The following is a 23,224-nucleotide window of genomic DNA, read 5'->3' as shown; positions in this document are numbered from 1 at the left end:
CTGTATATCTTATTTTCCCATTGCATGTAAAAAAACACAACTTTTTTTTGAGCATCTGCTTTTAAAACTTTGAGTTCCAAATTCTCTCCCCTCCTCCCTCCCCACCCACTCTCCCTAAGAAGGCAAGCAATTCAGCACAGGCCACACATGTGTCATTATGCAAAACACTCCCATAAATAGTCATGTTGTGAAAGTCTAACTATATTTCCCTCCCTCCTATCCTGTCATTCTTTATTCAATTTTATCCCTTGAGCCTGTCCCTTTTCAAAAGTGTTTGCTTTTCATTACTTCTTCCCCCTATCTGCCCTCCCTTCTGTTATTGCCTTTTTGATCCCCTTCCCCCTACTTTCGTGTGAGGTAAGATACCCAATTGAGTGTGTATTGTATTCCCTCCTCGAGTCAAATCCTATGTGAGCAAAATTCACTCATTCCCCCTTACCTGCCCCCTCTTCTCTTCCTACAGAACTACTTTTTCTTGCCACTTTTATGTGAGATAATTTACCCCATTCTATCTCTCCCTTTCTCCCTCTCTCAATATATTCCTCTCTCATCCCTTAATTTGATTTTATTTTATTAGATACCATCCCTTCATATTCAACTCACCCTGTGCCCTCTGTCTATATATATATATATATATATATATATATGTATGTATGTATGTATGTATATATATATATATATATATATATATATTCCTTTCAACTGCCCTAATACTGAGGTCTCATGAATTATACACATCATCTTTCCATGTAGGAATGTAAACAAATCAATTACACTTTAGTGAGTCCCTTATGATTTCTCTTTCTTGTTTGCCTTTTCATACTTCTCTTGATTGTTATGTTTGAAAGTCAAATTTTCTATTCAGCTCTGGTCTTTTCACTGAGAAAGCTTGAAAGTCCTCTATTTTATTGAAAATCCATATTTTTGCCTTGGATCATGATACTCAGTTTTGCTGGGTAGGTGATTCTAGGTTTTAATCCTAACTCCATTGACCTCCAGAATATCATATTCCAAGCCCTTCGATCCCTTAATGTGGAAGCTGCTACATCTTGTGATATCCTGATTGTGTTTCCACAATACTCAAATTGCTCCTTTCTTGCAGTATTTTCTCCTTGATCTGGGAGCTCTTGAATTTGGCAACAATATTCTTAGGAGTTTTCTGTTTGGGATCTTTGTCAGGAGGCAATTGGTGGATTCTTTCCATTTCTATTTTACCCTCTGGCTCTAGAATATCAGGGCAGTTTTCCTTGACAATTTCTTGAAAGATGATGTCTAAGCTCTTTTTTTGATCATGGCTTTCAGGTAGTCCAATAATTTTTAAATTATCTCTCCTGGATCTATTCTCCAGGTCAGTGTTTTTTCCAGTGAGATATTTCACATTGTATTCCATTTTTTCATTCCTTTGTTTCTGTTTTATAATATCTCAATTTCTCATCAAGTCACTAGCTTCCACTTGCTCCAATCCAATTTTTAAGGCAGTATTTTCTTTAGTGGTCTTTTGGACCTCCTTTTCCATTTGGCTAATTCTACCTTTCAAGGCATTCTTCTCCTCATTAGCTTTTTGGAGCTCTTTTGCCATTTGAGTTAGTCTATTTTTTAAGGTGTTATTTTATTCAGTATTTTTGGGATCTCTTTTAGCAAGTCCTTGACTTGTTTTTCATGGTTTTCTTGCATCATTCTCATTTCTCTTCTCCATTTTTCCTGTACTTCTCTTGCTTAATTTTCCAAATTCTTTTTGAGCTCTTCCACGGACTGAGACCAATTCATATTTTTCTTGGAGGCTTTGGATGTAGGCTCTTTGATTTTCTTGACTTCTTCTGGCTGTGTGTTTTGGTCTTCTTTGTCACCAAAAAAAAAGATTCTGAAGTCTGATTCTGAATCTGGGTTCATTTTTGCTTCCTGGCCATGTTCCCAGCCAACTACTTGATCCTTGAGTTTTTGTCGGGGTACGACTGCTTGTAGAGTAGAGAATACTTTGTACCAAACTTTAGGAGCCTTGTGCTGCTGTTTTCAGAGCTACTTCAACACAGCAAGCTCTGCCACACCAGTGGCAGTTGCTCCTCCCCCAAGAACCACCAACCTGGACTGGGACTCCGATCCAAGCAGGCTCTGCACTCCTGTTCTGATCCACGGCTTAATTCCTCCCACCTGGTGGGCTTGGGGCCACAAGCAACTGCAGCTGGAAGCAGCCCCAGAGCTGCACCACTTCTGTGCCCCCAGGGCTGGGGCCGACTGCGCACTCCTTTCACTCCATTCTAACAGTTCTACCCACTAACCTTCTCTTGTTGTCTTTGGCGTTTGTGCGTTGAGAAGTCTGGTAACTGCCGCAGCTCAATGATTCAGGGCCCTGTGGCCTGTTCTTCCTGGCTCCTGGTCTGGTTTGTCCTGACACAGCCCATGCTGGGCTCTGCTCTGTTCCATTCCCAGCTCCATGTGACAGACACTTCCCTGTGACCATCCAGGCTTTCCTGGGCTGGAGCCCTGCTTCCCTCTGTTATTTTGTTGGTACTGCATCTCTAGAATTTATTCAGAACCACCATTTTTATAGGTGTTTGGAGGGACCTGGGGGAGAGCTTAAGCAAGTCCCTGCTTTCCAGCCACCATCTTGGCTCCACCTGATTGCATGACTTCTCTCAAATCTGGAAGCCAGAAGAGCAGTATTTCTCTTCTCCCAAGCTCTTGACAACTCAACCCCTCACATAGAGGAGGAGCCTCAAGTAATTGATCTCCAATTGATCACCAGTAAAGAGAATGTCATGCAAATGGACTTTGATCTGTACCTCACATTTTGACCTTTTCACATGTGGATGACATTAGGGTATACATTTGGAAAAGCTGACATGGGTTGCGCTAAAGTTTACCAAAGCAAGGAAAAAAAACATTGCTAAACAACTGAACACAATGAACAAGATATGAGTAAATTTTTCTGCTTAAGGTACTAGAGAACTAAATTACATCTTTTAGGGACTTTAACATTTAATCACTATATTTATGACCAAATGAAGAATTCAAATTACAAATAAGACTTATCTATTTACCAAAGTAGGCCCCAAAGACTCTCCGTTTGATAATGCTTTATTAGCCTTTAGTTCCTGTTACTGTAGCTGCCTAAAATTAATGCAACAGCTTTTTATTTCAAAACAACTGCTTCTTTAAAAATACTCTATGGTGAAGAATTTTCCCTAATTCTAATTGGACTTTTTGCCATTCATCTGAATTAGTGCAACTTGACAATATCTCTCTGGAGTTGGTTTATAACACTTTGACAGTGTGATGAAGAAACTCCATTGAACTGCAAGAACATTATTTTCAACTGGGTCCCGTAGAAACTCAAACTTAACTTTTATCTGTCTTATAGACTGTCCAATGAATATTTTAAAATTACCTACCCCCCAATTCACAAGGCATCATCCATGAGGATACTGTCTCTAGTACTACAGAACACTATACAACTGGGCCACCTAATTCTGTGAAGCTCTGATTCATCTTTTTCCACTGATAAATCTTTCATAAATTATCACATTGTAACAACCAAGCAAATTGAGTTCCAAAAGAAACAAAGGCAAAAAATAAATTCATGACTCCTGGATCCAAAAGAATGACAAAGATAAGGACAAATGCTTCCAATGGCTACCTTGGCTTTCGACCAGTACAACAACAATATGCAAATAAATCACAACTGACATAATAATAATAATAAATTTTATGTAACTCACAGTTTCAATACATAGAAAACCAGATAAACTGGAGCTATATAACTGGACTCCCTCTAACCATGATAAAGTCAGCTCCAGGCCACATTAATGGAAGCAAACAGAGAATACAAAATAAATAAATAGAATACTATTTCACTTTGGAATATATTTTGATATTTATTTTCAAGGTGGGTGTGCCTGATGTTCCAAAAGTTTTGAACACTTGTTCAAATGCCACCTTGTGAAACTTTCAAGCATTCCTGTTATACTTCACAAAATCATAGTATCTGAACTTTGAAATAAAAAGACTTCAGAAGGAAGTGATCCAATACAACTTAGTTTACAACTGAGAATTCCTTCTCTGTCATCGTTGATAAAATGGGCCATCCAGGCTCTGTTTGGAGACCACCAGTGAAGGGGAATGTATTGTCTCCTGAGGCAGCCCATTTCACTTTCAAACAGTTCAAATTGTTGAAGAGTTTTCCTCCACATCAAGCCTAACTCTACCTCTCACATGTCTACCTAATGCTACTAGTTCAGCCTGGTTTGAGCAAAAGAAACCTCTGTCAAATTATGTTTTTGTCATTGTTTAGTTGTTTCAGTCATGTCCAACATTTTGTGACCCTATTTGGGGTTTTCTTGGCAGGGATAATGGAATAGTTTGCCATTTCCTTTTCCTGCTCATTTTACAGATGAGGAAACTGAGGCAAACAGGGTTAAGTGACTTGCCCAAGGTCACTCAGCTAGTAAGTGTATGAGGCCAGAGTTGAACCTAGGTTTTCCTGACTCCAGGCTTGGCACGGCTTGGCACTCTATCCACTGCACTTCCTAGCTGCCAAATAAAAGTCTTTCAAATATTTGAACACTGTGATCATTCCTGCATCCATAAGTCTTCTTTTATCCAGAATACACATCTCTAATTCTTTCCTGATATGCAATACTCTCTAGACCTGTCACCAGATGTTCAATTTCCTTTCTAAAATGTGGTGCTTGTGACTCAACACTGCACTCTAGATATGGCCTGATTACGTCAGAGTATAGTGAAACTTATTAGAATTAGTATATCACTCTAAACTTTTTAGATCTGGACACCATCCAGTAATCCTTCCTCCTTGCTTCATGTTCTTTGCAGTTTTGAGAAGCATATCTTCTATAGTTTCATCCAAGCCATTTTTAAAAATAATGTTTTACACAGGTCAAGGATGAATCTCGAGGTGATCCCACTAGAGATCTCCCTGCAAGTTGAGACTAATTGATTACTGACCACTCCATGGATCTGGTCATTCAACCAGTTTCGAATGTACATCTAGCCCACATCTCTCCATCTTGTCCACAAAGATAATTAATAAAAACCTAGTCAAATGCATTGCTGAAATCTACAGCATTCTCCCTTATTATCCAATCTAGTTATCACGTCAAAGAAGGGAATGAGATTAGTCTGGCATGATCTGTTTTTGATGAAGTGATGCTGGCTTTTTGTAATTACTACTTCCCTTTAAAAATGTTCCTTTTAATAATGTATTCTAGAATTTCAGGAACAGAAGTCAAGTCTACTGGTTTACAGTGTGAAGACTAATAGTCATCATGCAGTAGTTCTGATAATTTGGCCTCACAGATGAAATGGCATTTTGAGGAATCATATATTATAATCATGCTAACAGAAATGGAACAGGAAATTTTCAGCAGATAAACCAAAAAAGTAAATAATCTGTTTACAGATAAAGTTAGCTGCATTTTGAGTACTTTCTTCTTTTTAAAGATCTTTAATAAAGATTTTGTAAAATCCTTTCTTCTTTTATATCCAATCATTTTATAATATATTTGTTTTCAAAATAGTGTAGTGTATCCTTGTGAGGCAGGTGAAGCAGGTAATATTATGAGAGAGAGAGGCTAAGTAACAGCATGATTTCCTAATTGTTCAAAGAAACACAACTACATATGATTTTCTTTTTTTAAACATTTATTTATTTAATATTTTTAGTTTTCAGCATTAATTTTCACAAGGGTTTGAATTACAAATTTTCTCCCCATTTTTACCCTCCCACCACTCCAAGATGGCATATATTCTGATTGCCCCATTCCCCAGTCAGCTCTCCTTCTGTCACCCCATGCCCCCCCATCCCCTTTTCCCTTACTTTCTTGTATGGCAAGATAGATTTCTATGCCCCATTGCCTGTATATCTTATTTCCTAGTTGCATGCAAAAACTTTTTTTTGAACATCTGCTTTTAAGTCTTTGAGTTCCAAATTCTCTCCCCTCTTCTCTCCCAAACCACCCTCCCCAAGAAGGCAAGGAATTCCACATAGGCCACATGCATATCATTATGTAAAACCCTTCCACAATATTCATGTTGTGAAAGACTAACTATATTTTGCTCCTTCCTATCCTATCCCGCTTTATCCATTTTTCTCCCTTGATCCTACCCCTTTTTGAAAGTGTTTGCTTTTGATTACTTCCTCCCCCTATCTGCTCTCTCTTCTATCATCCCCCCCCCCTTTTTATCTCATTTCTCTTTCTTTCCTGTGGGGTAAGATACCCAATTGAGCGTGGATGTTATTCCCTCCTCAGGTCGAATCCTATGAGAGCAAGAGTCACTCATTCCCCCTCACCTGCCCCCTCTTCCCATCCTACAGAACTGCTTTTTCTTGCCACTTTTATGCAAGATAATTTACCCCTTTCTATCTCTCCTTTTCTCCCTCTCTCAATATATTCCTCTCTCATCCCTTAATTTGATTTTATTTTTTTAGATATCATCCCTTCATATGCAACTCACCCCATGCCCTCTGTCTCTCTATATATGTGTATTCCCTTCAGCTACCCTAATACTGAGGTCTCATGAATTATACACATCATCTTTCCATGTAGGAATGTAAACAAAACAGTTCAACTTTAGTAAGTCCCTTATGATTTCTCTTTCTTGTTTACTTTTTCATGCTCCCCTTGATTCTTGTGTTTGAAAGTCAAATTTCCTATTCAGCTCTGGTCTTTTCACTGAGAAAGCTTGAAAGACCTCTATGTTATTGAAAATCCATATTTTGCCTTGGAGCATGATACTCAGTTTTTCTGGATAGGTGATTCATGGTTTTAATCCTGGCTCCATTTACCTCCAGAATATCATATGCAAAGCCCTTTGATCCCTTAATGTAGAAACTGCTAGATCTTGTATTATTCTGATTATGTTTCCACAATACTCAAATTGCTCCTTTCTGGCTGCTTGCAGTATTTTCTCTCTGTTCTGGGAGCTCTTGAATTTGGCAACAATATTCCCAGGAGTTTTCTGTTTGGGATCTTTGTCAGGAGGCAATCTGTGGATTCTTTCCATTTCTATTTTACCCTCTGGCTCTAGAATATCAGGGCAGTTTTCCTTGACAATTTCTTGAAAGATGATATGTAGGCTATTTTTTTGATCATGGCTTTCAGGTAGTCCAATAATTTTAAAATTATCTCTCCTGGATCTATTTTCCAGGTCAGTGGCTTTTCCAATGAGATATTTCACATTGTCTTCCACTTTTTCATTCCTTTGGTTATGTTTTATAATATCTTGATTTCTAATCAAGTCACTAGCTTCCACTTGCTCCAATCTAATTTTTAAGGTAGTATTTTCTTCAGTGGTCTTTTGGACCTCCTTTTCCATTTGGCTAACTCTGCCTTTCAAGGCATCCTACTCCTCATTGGCTTTTTGGAGCTCTTTTGCCATTTGAGTTAGTCTATTTTTAAGGTGTTATTTTATTCAGTGTTTTTTCGGTCTCCTTCAGCCAGTCCTTGACTTGTTTTTCATGGCTTTCTCATATCACTCTCATTTCTCTTCCCAATTTTTCCTCTACTTCTCTAACTTGCTTTTCCAAATTCTTTTTGAGCTCTTCCATGGCCTGAGACCAATTCCTGTTTTTCTTGGAGGCTTTTGATGTAGGCTCTTTGACTTTGTTGACTTCTGGCTGTATGTTTTGGTCTTCTTTGTCACCAAAGAAAGATTCTGAAGTCTGATTCTGAATCTGGGTTAATTTTTGCTGCCTGGCCATGTTCCCAGCCAACTTACTTGACCCTTGAGTTTTTTGTCAGGATATGACTGCTTGTAGAGTAGGGAGTACTTTGTCCCAAGCTTGAGGGGCTGCGCTGTTGTTTTCAGAGCTTTTTCTATACAGCAAGCTCTGCCACACCTGTGCTCCTCCTCCCCCAAGAACTGCCAACCCAGACCAGACTAAGGCTCTGCACTCCTGCTCAGATCTGCCACTTAATTCCTCCCACCAGGTGGGCCTGGGGCCAGAAGCAACTGCAGCTGCAGTTCTGTAGCTGCACCATCTTTGCTATCCCTGGGGCGGTGGCCAAACTGTGAACTCCTTTGTCTCTGTCCCAGCAGCTTTTCCCACTAACTTTCTCTGTTGTCTTTGGCATTTGTGGGTTAAGAAGTCTGATAACTGTCACAGCTCACTGATTCAGGGTGCTAGGGCCTGTTCCGCCCAGCTTCTGGTCTAGTTGGTCCAGGCAGCCCATGCTGGGCTCTGCTCCGCTCCTCTCCCCAGCCCCATGTGATAGACCTGCCACCATCCAGGCTGTCCTGGGCTGGAGCTCTGCTGCCCTCTGCTATTTCATGGGTTCTGCAGTTCTACAATTTGTTCAGAGCCATTTTTTACAGGTTTTTGGAGGGACCTGGGTGGGAGCTCACGCAAGTCCCTGCTTTCTGGCTGCCATCTTGGCTCCCCTACATAAAATTTTCAATGGCTGCCTCTTTTCTTTCCAATTTTGTTAACTTTTTATTCAAATCCTAACCTTCCCATTCCCTGGATTAGCCAAGCCAAAAAGTTCTATAAGCCTCTTTCCTTGTGCCCTCTTCTCATGTCTTCACCTTCCATCATAATGAAACAGACCATTTTCTTCTGATATCCCTTTGGGTTTTTAATATTGACTATCCTCAGTGGCTTAAGACTTTTCAGACCTGAGCTTTTGAAACTGGTTCACTCTTCCATTAATCCCCTTAGTGGAAAGATTTCTGCTTTCTATCTATCCTGGGTCTCTTTATCCTCCTCAATATACATGCTCTAAGAGAAGTCATCCATTTCTATGTATATTATGTGGTCAAATTCTATATGTTTTGGGGCAGTAAAATAGCATTAATTGCATTTTTCAGCTCCTTTTAATGGTTGCAAATATAATAGTAATGCATACAATAGTGTGTGCGTGTGTGGGGGGGGTGTAATACATCATATCAGAAGGTTGTTTTATATAAGCTCCAGGGGTTTGGAAAGATAAACTTGTTTTTCTCCCCTAAAATTACCTCTCCTCTCAGGTTCCCTTTTTTCAGTGATGATGTTAGCATTGTCCCAGGAAACTAAATTTGAAACATTGTTAGAATCACCTTTGATGCTTTTTCTGACTCTGTTCCTCTCCCACCTTGTATACTACCTGTTCAGTTGCCTTGACCTGACAATTCTATCTTTATGACATCTATTGCATCCATCCCCTTCTCTCTACCCACACTGTAACCACTCTTGTTTAGCACCTCATCACCTTTTATATAGACTATTATAATTATCTCCTGACTGATGGACATTTAATCAATCCTATTCCCTAAAAGTAATTCCTACTGTAACATGTCTGACAAGGAGTCAGCTACCCTTTCTTGAAGACCCACCACCTCCTGAGACAATCCATTCCATTTTTGTATAACTCTAGAGCGCTAGACCTAAAGTCAGGAAATGTCAATTTCCTCAGTTCAAATCTGGCCTCAGATTTGTGGCTCAGAGCTGCGTGAGCCAGAGAAGCCTTTTGACCTTATTTGCCTCTGTTTCCTCATCTGTAAAAGGAGCTGAAAAAGGAAATGGCAAACCGTTCCAGTATCTTTGCCAAGAAAACTCCATATGCAGTGACAAAGAGTTGGATATGAATAAACAACAATAAAATTGAGGAATTTTTTTTCTGACATTGAGCCTAAATTTGCCTCTTTGCAACTTTTCCCCATTTCCCCTGGTTCTACCTGCTGGAGTCAAATAGAACAAGTTTAACCTATTCTCCACATGACAGCCTGTCAAATACTTGAGGATATTTAGCATTCTTCCTTCTTCTTCTCTCTCCTATCATGTTTTCTCTTTTCCAGGTTAAATATCCCCAATTCCCATTAAGGTAGCTTCATATGGCCTGGAATTCACCATCATCATCATCATCTAGATCTCTAGTTTATCAATATCATTCTTAAATTGTGATATTCTGAATTAATCAAAATGTTCTAGATATGGCTTGACTACAGTAAATACAACCTTATCACTTTCTCATTCTTAATATAGACCAAGATTTCATTAACGTTTTTTGTCTGCCACAATTTGTACTACATCTACCCCCTTCCCCCAGGCCTTTTTTTTCCAGAGGAACTGCTAACCTTCCTACATCCTATTTTTATGAAGTTGTTTTTTTGAATCCAAATGTAAGACTCTACATTCATTGCTACAGAATCTTACTTTCTTTGATTCAATTCAGGGTTACAGCCTGTCAAAATTCCTTCACTATTTGACTATAGTCTGGTATGTTAATGATCCTTTCTAATTTTGGATCGTCAGCAGCCTCACTGGGAAGAAATCTATCATAACTTTAAGTTATTGTCCCAATATCCAAATGTCATTTTAAGCCTTCCCCATCATGCTGACCCCTGCCAGATTACTTTTTTCTCCTCCTCATCCCCTTCCTTCAATGAGCAATAGTGAGGAGGATGCGACCTTTGCCACTGTATTTTTTAGCTTTTTTCCTAAGACTTTGTCATCATGGGCAACACAATTTAGGTTTCTTCAAGCAGCAGTATTTGTGCTTATGTGAATCTTCAGACGTGGGTGGCAGTCATAAATTTTCATGAATCTCCTGAGGTTTTCTGTTGTCTTGGCTAGTTGTCCTAGGAAGACAACAAACCTTTCAGTGGTTGTTCTTAGATCAACATGGAGCTGTCTTAATGACCCTGGATAGGGAATCACCAACCACCTCAAATTTCCTGTTCTTTTTCTGACCTTTAATTTATGATCTCTGACCTGATAGTTTCTATGGCTTTAAAATATTGTTTCTTAAATTGAATTTCCCCGCCTCCACTCTCACCCGTGTATCTTTCACATTGAATAACATTTCTAAAGCACAAGCAACAGATCACTCCCTCACTCATGAGGCCTCAGTGAGCTATCATCCCTAAAGCAGACCACTAACCTGCCACATAAGGGCCTCCATAATTTGTCCACAACACACCTTCTCAATCTCATTTCACATTAGTCCTTTATCACACTTTACATTCTAGTCAAACAATATGACTGGTCCTTCCATGAACTCCAAATGACACCTCTTGCCTCTTGGTTTTTGTGTGAATTATATACCCTCCCTTCAATGCGTGGAACATACTCTCATATGTATATTTACATGTATATGTGTGTGCATATATATATATATATATATATATATATATATTATAAAACTTTTCTTTAAGATTCACCTCCTACATGAAGAATTCCCTAACTTTTTCTGCTAAGCATTCCATCTGTGTCAAATATTGTTACAGCACTTTATCAGAATCTTTTCTTTGTCTCCATTGCTCTCTATTTTGTATCATACTTATCTTGTGTACAGGATGAATTTGCTCACAGTAAAATGTCATCTATTCATAGAGGTGCTATTTTATTACTATGCATTCCCATACAACTAACACAGTAGCTCATATATATATTTTTGTTCAGTTGTTCAATCATTTCTGACTCTTTGGGACCGTGTGGACCATACTGCCCATGGGGTTTTCTTGGCAAAGATATTGGAGTGGTTTGCCACTTACTTCTCCAGGATTAAAGCAGATAAAGGTAAAGTAACTTGCCCAGGCCTACACAGCTAGTAAGTGTCTGAGGCTCATTTTGACTCAGGTCTTCCTGCCTTGCATATAGCAGGAGCTTAAACCATTTTTTCAAGTGAAAAAAGAATGAATGTATATGTGTATATATATATATATATGTATGTATGTATTTTTCCCCATGAAAACTCTTATTCTTGGTGGCAGCTTTTCGGGATGGCTAAACAATTTCTAAGCAACCAAGAACTTAATTCAATACACATCTGTTGAGCACCATGTGTAAGACTCTATGCTAGATACTAAAATAACATACTTGAAATGATTTCCTAATCACACTAATTCAACTATAATTATCTACCATTCTTTAAAAATGAGAAATTAAATGAGGAAATTTAATTAGGAAATTAAATTCCAAAATAAGACTCTAGATCAAGGGTTTTAAACTTTTTTTCTGTCATGGACCCCTTTAGCAGTCTGGTAAAGCTTTTGGTCTTCACAAATAATATTTTTAAATAATTGAAGAAAATGCTAAATTTAAGTTAGAAGCTAGTGAATATAAAGATGTATTTTTTCCAATTCAAGTTCCTGGACCCCAAGTTAAGAAGCCCTGCTTAGACACTCATCTTTCCCTCTTTTTAAGAGGTAGGTAGCTGAAGAGAATACCCTGGAGTTGCAAGAGCTATGGTTTAGGGATGAAAAGGGTTGATGGCCCCAAACACCAGGTTTGTTTAGCCTTCTGTCCCTTGAAATTTGTGTAAGAGAAGCTACTTCTCCAACTACATCTCTATGCATGCTTATGAAGACATTTATTACCATCCTGGCCAGTCATTCTCCAGGTTTCCTGAATGGGAGAACAAAAAGAAGTTGATGGAACAAAAGTGAAGCTTCAATCTGAGGCCCTCCTGATGGGTCATTTGTAAAATATCTATTTGTAAGTTAGGGGCAGAACAGTGTTATATTCATTGCAATAAAGGACCATATACCTCATCCTACTCTGAGGCTTTACCATGGCATGGTGGTGACTTTGTATTCTCAAAGGCAGAGCCAGCAGAGCTCAAGCTCTCCCATGTCCTCCCAAGGGGGAATGTTAGAGACTGAGATCAGGATGCATATAAGGATAAGATTTGAACCTAGGTCCTCTGAGCCTAGAGCCAATGCTCTTGTCACTACACTACACTGATAAGGACAAACTAAAATAGTCTGTGTATCCTGTAAATGACACCCAGCCTCACTAAGTTCAGAGAGTGGCCCATTGCTTGATAATTTTTTTCCAGCCACTGATGAAGATTTTCTTTAAGTGTGGAGGGATTATGATATAGATCAATGCAAATAGTACCCATACCAGTGGACTCACCTATATTTTGAATGGGAAGAAGGAAGAAAGCAATGGATAAATAGAGGAGAAGATGGAGATATCCTAACTGTCTTTGTGACTAGTGCTCAATATGCCTTTGGAACCAACAATGTTTAAATTATGATCCTTATATGGACCAGAAAATTGTATTGAGAAAACTTGTTCTCTTGATAATATGGATTGTTGATCACGATGGGCAGCCTAAGGGCAATGGGTGGCTGTGTGGGAATTCATCACCCTTAGATAATGACAGTATTTTAGACTTTTAAAAAATCAGGTGTATAGCTGCCACTTCCTTAAGTCTTTATAAGCTTATGTGGTAAGTAGGACAGGCATTTTTATCTCCATTTTTGCAGGTTAGCAAATTGAGGCATAGATAAATGATTTGCAGAAGAAAACATAGGGAGTTAGTGACAGAAACAGGAGACTACTGATCTCCTAACACTTGACCTTGAATCACAACACAGTACTTCTCTCAATTTAAAACGCATATCTTGTCTTTCATGGGTCAGCAACAGCAACTTCATGAGTCCAAAGTAGCAAATTTTGCATTTCCATTTTAATGGCATTAATTAGAAAAAAATTGATAGAGGATCCTTAACCTTTTGGAGATAAATACTTCACAATTTATAATTATCATTCTGTCCTGTTAGTCCCTGAAATTCTTTTTTTAGTGAAATAACTATATAGAACTATATTATGACTTTGATCACCCTTAATGCAACTTCAAAGTCATGTTGGAACTAATTAAGCTATTGAATAGGCATCTGAGAAAGAAGCATTCATGTGGATTCCAGGGCCTTTTAAAATATGATTGCCTTTGATAACACCTTGCGTTCATATAGGTAATTCTATTCCAGGATTATGAAGTTCTTTGTATGCCTCAGATAAGGAATATCCACCATCCCTCTGTGAAGCAGGAAGTTGACTGGCCTCTTCCCCTCCATTGTGCAAGGAGAAGCCCAAGGTTTGATGCTAAGGTTGAATGTTGTACAAGTTAGTGAAAGAGGTAAGAAAAAGGTCACACTTGTGTATAAAATACACTTCAGCAGGCTAAACACCATGGGAACTTGCTGACTTTCAGGCTCTCTGACTCTTCACTTCCATACCTACTTCCTTGTTCTCTGCACCAGAACTTTTTATCTTCAAAGCTCTAGTTTGTTGTAAATAACAGAGAGCCAGAGTGGACAGAGAGCCATGAAAAGATACTGGTTCAAGTTCTGCTTCTCCTCTATGTTGGCTGTGGGATACTGGGCAAGTTACAGCAACTCTTTATGTTCTAGGTAATTCTTTGAGATTTTAAATGGTAGAGAAGGTGTCAATCTGCTTTGGGAGAAGGAATTTCGTCATTGATAAGTTGGCTATACCAGTGATAACACAGATCCATCTCCTATTTCCATAACTTTTAATAGCTGTTGGATTTTTCTTAGTGCTTTAAGAATATTATCACATTTTAGACTCACCAACCTGTTAGGTAAGTAATACAAGTATTATTTGCCATTTTATAAATGAATTTATAAATGCCATTTATAAATGAAACTGATCCATAAAGGGGTTCAATGACTTGAAGTGTATAGAACACAGGCCATGAAAGTAGGAAGATTTTAGTTTTAATCCTGCCTCAGACACTCCCTACTTTTTGACTTTGGCAGTCATTTAACTTTTCTGTGTCCCAGTCTCCTTATGTGTAAAACAGGGTTAGTAATTTATCCCATAAAATGGTTGTGAGGATCGTAGCAGTTAATATATGTAAAGTGCTTTGAAAACCTTAAAGCTTTATATAGAGATAATAAATAATTATCATTATATATAATAATACAATACAATACAGTAACACAATATAACATAATATAACATGATACGACATGATACAGCATGATACAACACAATACGACAATGCGATGCAATGCAATTGGATGTGATGCAATACAATGCAATATAATACAATACAACACAATATAATAAAATATATATAACACAATATGATATGATATGATATGATACGATATGATACAATACAATACAATATAATATATTTATATAATTAATATAATAATTATATAGCTAGTTATTATCAGAGGCAGGATTTTAGCCAACATTTTTCTATCTTTAAGTCCAGCATGAACTTTAATCTGCTTTAATCCATGATAGTAGCCTGATATCTCCTGCACAAATAGTACTTACAAGTTTCCTAAGGCTCAGTAGACTCAGAATTTTCCTTTCTTTTCATCCACAGAGTTTTCTCATCTTCCCTGTAGCCCCAAATGTATAATTCGATTGAAAATAGATGCAATTGCATTTGTTCATGGTTTTAAGCAATGCCAGGGGAGGAATATTCCAAGGAGTTAGCAGACATTTACTTAGAAAAACCTTGGGCACTTTGCAGAAATTAAGAGAGTGAAGTTCTTAAAGACTGTTACTTTTTGGAAACTCTGCCAACTGATCTGCCATCATGGGAATTTATGTCTTGCGTTGTGTAGGTTAGTTGATCATGGACGGTAGCACTTGGTGTTAAAACAATCAGTCTGAGAATTAAGATATACTAAAGCCCACAGAGAAATAAGTGAGCTATTACTCAGAGGAATTCATCTGGAAGAAAACAAAATACCTACTGACTGGCTACATGACCTAAATAAATTTAATAATTGTTGACCTTCTTTCATTTTGTTCTCTGTAAATTTGGTCTAGAACAAGTCCTGCACACTCTATCTAGAACAATAGAATTTTATGTGGGTGGAGTTGTGAAATGATTCAACCCTTCTAGATAGCAATTTGTAACTAAGCCCAAAGGGCACTGGCCCAGCAATGCCACTACTAGGTCTGTATCCCAAAGAGATCAGAGACAAGGGAAAAGGACATATATGTAAAACAATATTTATAGCTACTCTTTTTGTGGTACCAAAGAATTGTAAATTTAGTGAATATCCAACAGTTGGGGAATGACTGAACAAGTTATAATATATGATTATGTTGGAATACTATTGTGTTTTTAGATATGATGAGCAGGATGGTTTCAGAAAAACCTCCAAAGAATTATATGAACTGATGCAAAGTGAAGTGAAAAGAACCAGGATTATGTTTTACATGGTAGCAGCAATATTGTGCAATGATCATCTGTGAATGATGTAGATATTCTGAGCAATATAATAATCTAAGACACTTCTGAAGGAATTATGAAGAACAATGCTATCCCCCTCTAGAGAAAGAACTATAATCTTAATGAAAATTGAACAATACTTTTAAAAATTCATTTTTCTTGGGAGTTTTTTGGTCTGATTTCTTTTGCAAAGTCGCTAATATGGAAATATATATTGCATAATTTCACATATGTAATCTATATCAAATTGTTTTCATTCTCACGGAGAGAGGGAAAATAAGGGAGGAAGAGAATTTGGAACTCACAATTTTCAAAAATAAACATTAAAACATTTTACATGTGATTGAGAAAAAATTAAAGAGAATAAAGGATAATAGAATTTTAGAACTAGAAGGGCCCTCAAAATTATTTAGTCAGGGCCACATCTTCATCCTATAGATGAAGAAAATAGGGTAAATGGGGAAAAGGGTAAATGAATAAACTAAACTAAACAAATCCATTACAGCTAATTAGTGGAATAACAAGTATTAAAACCCAGATCTGTTGAATAACAAGATAAATTTAAAGAAGTGTGGATGTTTGGCCCAAAGCAGAGAAGACATCATAATTTTCTTTAAGTATTTGAAGAGTTTTCAGGTGAAAGAGGGATTATATTTTTTGTCCTTGATCCCAGAGGGCAGAACCAGGAGTAATAGGGTCACAATAAGATTAGTCCCAAAAGCAAAAGGAAAAAGGATGGCAGAGGATGAGATGGATAGATAATGTTATGGAAAAAATGAACATGGACTTGGACAGCCTTCAAGAGATAGTGGAGGAAGAAGAACCTGGTGTGCTATTGCCCATAATATCACAAAGCGTCTGACATGACTGAATGACTGAACAACAAAGATTTAGATATGGAAAAGATTCTCCAGGTTATCTTGCTGAATCCCCTAGAACTCTGAGAGGCAGTATGGAATGGTGGGAAAACACTGGCTCTGGAATCAGGGGATTTGTGTTCAATTCCACACAGGAATCTCATGAGAGGCTTTGCAAAATGCTTTGTCAAAATCCAGGGCTTTCCTCTCATCTAACGTTTTAATAACACTATCAACAGAAGATATATGTTGAGTCTCATGTGTCTTTTTATGATTAAGTATTTTCATCTCTTCATGATTCCTGTTTCCCTTTCTAAATATGAAAAATGTGTCCCTTTAAGATATTCTAGAATTTACTATGAAGTCAAGCTCACCAGTCTAGAGTTTGAAGGTTTTTCCTTTCAGTTATGGTCAGCAAGACTAGACAAATATGTTTGAAACCATTGCATCCAAATAGTTATGGAATTCAAAATACTCCTCATAAAAAATGGTGGTATGTTGGGCAATGTTCCATTAGAATTATCAACTGTTAATTTTCTGAAGCTGCTTATTTGTCACAGCAGTCATTGAGTTAGGGAATAATATTTGTTTGTATTTTATTTTGTATCTTCTACTGTAAATGTCATTTACAACATAAAAATCACATTAAACATAAATTTTCTAAAAATCATGCACTTTGAAGCACACGTTTATCAAAATGTAAAAAGTTTAATTATTTTCTCTAATTTTCTAATCTGTGAAGTTGAGATGAAGATACCTGCACCTCAGAATCTAGGGTACACACAGTGCTAATATAAATGAATAGCAGAAATGCAATTTATTATTGTGGCATAGTTATTATTATTGGAGTAGCAGCATGGTACATTTAAGTTAAGAAGTCCAGTATTCCAGCCCTGTGTCTGACACTTACGTGCTATACGGCCATAGGCAAGTCACTTGTATTCTCTGAACTTCATTTTCCTATTTTATAAAATAAGGATCAGAGTACCATTAGTGTCTACTTCACCAGGTTGTTGTGGAGAAAAAACAATATAATATGTAAGCAGTACAAAAACTTTCAAGATTTACATAAATGGATAGTTACTGATGTTATAACCCGTGCTCACTCATTTCCATCTTATCTCTCTGAAATATTACTGGTCCCCGGCTGATGAGCACACGATGGTTCATAGTGAAGGAGAAACTGGCAAAAAATTTGTGATAGTTGCCATGCTCCTCTCTCCCCCCCAATCCTTGTGAGTCCCTACCCCTTGCCAGGATGTTTGAGGTTCCCAGACACAAAAGGTTAGAAAATATTTACGTACTATATTCAGATATTATGTGCTAGGGTAGAAGTTCTAAACCTGGAGTCTATGGACTTAGATTTCAATAGATCTGTGAACTTTGGTGGGGGGAAAACAACACCTCTAGTTGTTTATTTCAACATAAGTGATTTCCTTTTTAATGCCATATATTTTATTTTATTGGAGAAGGAAACAGGAAACCACTCCAGTATCTTTGCCAAGAAAACTCCAAATGGGGTCACAAAGAGTTGGATGCTACTGAAAAACAACTGAATAACAATTTTATTCTGTACACTGGAAAACATGTTTCCAAGAGGTCTATAGATTTCACAAGTATTGTCAAAGGTGTTCATCATACACACACACACACACACACATACACACACACACACACGCACACATGCACACATGCACACGTATGCAAAATTAAGGACCCTTGGGGTAGGGGTTGTATGTCGCCTTTATTCTCTTGTCCTTCAGCCTGGCATTTTCTGTCTTGCCATATGATAAAAGGAATGGGCTGTCACAGCAATTAGGCTGAGCCCTTGAGACAGAGGCTGCCTTGTTTCCTTCCATGCTTGGAATGGGGGCGATCTGCTGTAATTGGACTGAAGCTTCCTGTTTATTGTGCCAGCAAGGAACCTAAACCTTTGGATTGGTTGTGACTGGGAGAAGAGGAAGAAGAGGAAAGATCATTATTACTGCAGAGACCTAGAACCCAGAACCTAGACCATAGGTGGGGACCAACACATAAAGAAAAAGAAGTCTTCAGTACTTGAGACCATTAGACATCATGAATCCTGGTGGACTGGTAATTCAGAGACAGGAGTCTTTCTCTCCTCTGCATTATTTTGTTTATACTCTGACCAGGAGTCAGAGTCCTAAACCCACACTCCTTAACTTTCTTCACATCCCATGATCTATAGGTGTGTTCAATTTAGTGATTCACTGGCCACACCTGAAGAAATTGGAGGAGAAATGAGGAATTAAGCTAACTGGTTGAAGGTAGAGGCTCTCATGTGGTCATTTTTTCCTGTTATTTTTTCTATGCTTGATAATTTATATAGCCTCAGTATTTTGATTATCTTTGTCATGTGAATGTTTGTGGAAATTTATGTTGTTGTTCATTCTCCAAAAGGACCAATGACATCACAAGGGTGATGTATCCACTTTAGAGTGGATTGGATTTAAGTGAGGCAGAGCTGGACAAAGTCATGAGCCTCACTCTCTCCTCTAGAGTCATCAAAGTCCAGTGGAAAGACAAAAGTCAAGACTATTGATGATGGCCCAGGGTGCAGTGGAAGACCTTAGCCTTTCTGAATTAAAGTCTTTCTCAGGTCTAAGTTTGTCCAAGGCAATGCCCTTTCAATGACAAAGGGCTATGCAAACTGAGAAAAAAAGATGTCCTAATTTACCATCACAAAAATATCAATCTGGGAGGGGAAGACCCTCAAAGTTTCTGGCCAGAACAGAAAAAAGTTTCTATTTAAACTAATTATAAGATGATGAATTAAATAAGAGGCAATTTCACATGTGAAGTAAGAGCTCCAGAATGACAAATATGCTTTTGTCAGTATTTTTGAGCATTATCCCATATCAACTCCAAGCTGAATTCCATATCTGGCCAGCAGGGGTTTAATCTGCTTCATGCTGCTCAGGGAGCAGCGTAGGTATTTGGCTGCTGGATACCTTCTGGAATCCTACTGTAACCATGCAGCCTTTTGGCTGGCTGCGCAACACTTGCACTAGACAAATGCTGGTGATGCCACTTGGTTGGTGATTTAAGTTGAGCATTAGCTAGTGGGCATATTGGCTAGTGCACTCCTTCACTAGAGAATTGGTATGGTGTTCTCACCATTTTTATTCAGGATAAGTAAGTCACTACATAGTCAAATTTTAACTATTTACATTATTTCAATGCTCCAGGATCACTTGGTGTACCCACAAAGTGTCAAATGATGGTGTCCTGGCATCTTAGTTCTCTCTCTGAGTCTCAATATAGTACCAATCGAGCTTTAATTTGCCAGCTCACATATTCTTAATAACTAGGCAACTGGTGATTTTGGATTGTCATCTCAATGTCTACAATCTATCTTTTTTTTAACCTTCCTTCTTTCTCTCTTTTCTTCAATCTCTCTCCCTCCCTTCTTTTCCTTCTTCCCTCCATTTCTTTTTTTCTGTCTGTCTGACTCTGTCTCTGTCTGTCTCTATGTCTCTGTATCTCTGTCTCTGTATGTCTGTCTCTCTCTCTTCTCTCAATTTATCTGTCTGTCTCTGTCTGTCTGTCTGTCTCTGTCTGCCTGTCTCTGTCTATCTGTCTCTGTCTCTCTCTCTCTGTCTCTCTGTCTGTCTCTGTCTCTGTCTCTCTCTTCTTCCTGTTGTTTACCATTTAAAAGAATTCTTATCTCCAGTGTCACTGGATATAGGTAAAATAGGGAATATCTGACCTACATTAGGAATGACTTGTATAAGCAAAGAAGAGAAATTCCTTAGAAATATTGATACATTTTCACTGAAATCTCATTTAGAACCGTCTCCAGTAATTTACTTCTTCTTGTCAGTCCTTTGCTGCAGCAGCTGTGATTTTAATAGTTAGGAATCCAAGCTGCAGGTATATAAACATTTCCAATATGAGCCAATCTCTAAGCAAAAGCTAAATAAACCATCCAGGAACCAGAGTCATTTTCTATCTGCATTTTAGGGGCCACTCCTGCCTTGTGGGAGGGAATGAGCAGCATTCTAATAGGCTGCGTGGATTGAGCAGCCTGGAAGTCTTCAGTGAAAACGGGCATCTTGTTAAATCTTGTATGATCCATCAAACCTATAAAATACACCAGAGGAAAAGCTGAATAAGGCTCAGATCACAAACAATTCCAGCTTTGCTATTATTGATACCCTGAATGTGATCAGAGAACTCCTTGGTGCTCTGAGGGTTTATAGATTTCTAGTTCACAGTCCCTACTCACTGTGTATATCTTCCTTCTCTTTTTCTCCATACATATCATAAAATCAAGCATGTAGCATCTGCTAAATGGTGTGTGCCTTATGTAGCATCTGCCTTGGAGAAGGAACTGAGGATAACATTCATTAGTTACTGTTTATGATTTAGAAATCTTGATTCTTCACACGGCAACAATGATTCAGGACAAGCTCATCCATTTACCCTGCACATATTCTCTGAATCACCAGAGGCTTCAAGCTATGAGGAAAGTACCCACGTGGGTTACTAAGTGGTGATTCATTCTTTGAAGTAAAGAGAAAGCTGACTTTACAGAGGCATGACGTCCTCCTCATCTTGGTAGATGAACCCAGATCAGCTAAAATAGGCAATTTTTCTTACTCATCTGTTTAGCTTAGGAGCAATTACATGGGAAATGAAAAAGGAAAGAAAAAAAATACATAAAACTAAACAACAAATATGTAGGGCAAGGAACCCTGGGTTAACTTGTTTTTAGCCTGGAATAGAGTCAGACATTTTGTTCCAACAATCTGGATAGCTCAGAGAACTGGCAAATGGGACATGGGAGCTTTTATGAGGATCGCACCAATTTAAGACAGGCTCTAATTTGCAGAGGCTAAAGGTTATTAGCTTTTCAGATTCAGTAATCTGTGTGATATGAGTATAGCTTCTGTCAGTTTTCAATTGTATCACTTCTATGTAGGGTCAGAGCATCTTAGTGGGTAACTGGTTATTTCCTACTTATTTTGGGATAAACTAAATCTAATCCCTTCATTTTATAATTGAAGAAATAGCCACAGAGAGGGAAAGTGACTTGCCAAGGTCACGCGGCTAATAAGTAATTAGCTTAGATTTTGAAAAAGATTTCCAATTGTTAGTATTGAAAATCCAGAAGATATGCTATTACCATTCACAGGAAAATATGAAGGTATCCAGTAACCTTTATGGTAAGAATGAATGGCTCTAGGATTTGAAAGAAAACATATTTCTTGGGTGAAATGGGAAGCAAAGGTACACTGAGACAGAATTGTACCTAAGGTGAGGAAATAGTGGCTTTGTCTTAGGGTACAAAATTTATGTCATCAACAACACCTGAAATTCTTCAGCACTATAGAAACAAAAGAATTTAGTGCCAGATGGCAGACGGGTTGAGCTCCCTGCTTCCTCTCCTCCACGTTCTACTAGAAGTGGGCTTTCTGTTTCGGCTCATAGGCTAGTTGCCACTTAAAAAAATGTGAGTTTTATGCTGCTTTCCCAGGGCACCAGTTGTTGGACTTGCTCTGGATGCACAGATTATGGCACTGGCTGAGAGTGTGGAAACATGAAATCTTAGATAGGAAAGGAGCATTGATGTATTATTTTCCCACTGTTAAGAAAGACAAAAACCAAGTTTCTTGGATGTATTAGAATTATACCCTACTATTAATATATTTTTTGTAGATCTCTACATAGAACATGCCCCAAAAGGCCACCTTTTATTAGAAGGATCACTTGCATTATCATCATTTAACTTCTTTAGCCCTTAGTTTCTTTAATAGAGAAAAAAGGGGGCTTGACTCACTTAGACTTCTTCCATCTCTGACAATCTATGAATTCTGAGTAGGTCTGCATAGCATTAAGGAAGCCCCTTGGATCTTACATTGACCCTTTTCCATTTCAATACAAATACATAAGCATTGTGAATGAAACAACATACTGCATTTCTGATTATTTGTAAGCATCATTTTCAAGCCTGAATGCTAATGTCCTGAGCCAATTCAGGCTTTACTTTTCCATTCAACTTAATTATAAAATAGGATAACTGAGCTTTTTAAATCTCAGCACAGAATACTAATCCAATTGTCTAAATCCGAAATGAAGAGGGTGTTTGGCAATAGAATTTGCACATTACCCATCACAACACACACACACACACACACACACACACACACACACACACACAATTTCAATCAATACCAGCAGATATAAAGTAATTTTTCAAAAGTAAATATTTTTGTATCTAAGGAAGTATTTTTAAACATTTATTGTAAAAAAACTCACTGCATAGCAAAAAAAAAAAAAGAAATAAAAAAATCATCCTCAGGTGCTTCCATTTGATTATGGATACTGTGGTTAAAAAGAAAAATTATTCATATGCAGGGATGTGCAGGTAAATCTTTAATAGCTGGATATTCAAGG

The sequence above is a fragment of the Trichosurus vulpecula genome, chromosome 1, assembly GCF_011100635.1.
Source record: "Trichosurus vulpecula isolate mTriVul1 chromosome 1, mTriVul1.pri, whole genome shotgun sequence".
Taxonomy (NCBI): domain Eukaryota; kingdom Metazoa; phylum Chordata; class Mammalia; order Diprotodontia; family Phalangeridae; genus Trichosurus; species Trichosurus vulpecula.
Note: the sequence above shows the minus strand (reverse complement) of the source record.